Genomic DNA, 729 nt, shown 5'->3' on the forward strand with positions numbered 1-729 from the left:
TGTGGGGTACTCGGCTGTTATTTCAGAGGCTAAGAAAAACATGACTGTCCTTATCTAATAAAAGGAGTGAGACCCAGAACGTATCAGCCACTTCCACACTCAAACTTTCTATTACACAGTCCTTTTCTAGGTCTCTCAAACTTATCTTATACACTGGAGCTGAATAATCTCACAGGGTACAAACTAATTTTGTCTAACCTCCTTTTACAAGTGCTGTATATAGCCTTGCACCCCACTTTACAATATGTTGTTTATTGTCTTAGGACCTCGGTTCCAGTCTAATATCATGATTGATACATAAACATAGAAACAAGTTCAAGTAGTAATAAGCACCGTTAAGAAAACAAGAACTGTGCTCACTTTGGCAGTACATATACTAAATTTGGAACAATACAAAGAAGATTAGCATGGCTCCTAAACAAGTATGCCATACAAATTCCTGAGGTGTTCCATATTTTGGGGTGAAAAAAAGAGAGAGAGGCAAACCAAGAAACAGACTTAACTATAGAAAACAAACTGATGGTTAACAGAGGGTTGTATGGTGAGGGGGATGGGGATTAAGGCGGGCACTTGCTGTGATGAGCACCATGTGTTGTATGTACGTGTTGAAACACTGTATTGCACACCTGAAACTAATATTACACTGTATGTTAACTGATAGGAATTTAAGTAAAAACTTAAAAAAAAGAAGAAAATAAAAGGAGAACCTAATGTAGAAGAAAAGAATAA

General features: G+C 36.9%; 1 non-coding gene across 1 annotated transcript; it reads left to right on the forward strand.

Moving 5' to 3' along the window:
* Positions 1–352: 352 nt before the first annotated feature.
* On the forward strand, positions 353–459 carry LOC125914989 (U6 spliceosomal RNA). Its single transcript, XR_007455527.1, has one exon. It is a non-coding gene; the product is annotated as a U6 spliceosomal RNA (small nuclear RNA).
* The last annotated feature ends 270 nt before the right edge of the window (positions 460–729 follow it).

This window comes from Panthera uncia (assembly GCF_023721935.1).
Source record: "Panthera uncia isolate 11264 chromosome D3 unlocalized genomic scaffold, Puncia_PCG_1.0 HiC_scaffold_8, whole genome shotgun sequence".
NCBI classification, from domain to species: Eukaryota; Metazoa; Chordata; class Mammalia; order Carnivora; family Felidae; genus Panthera; species Panthera uncia.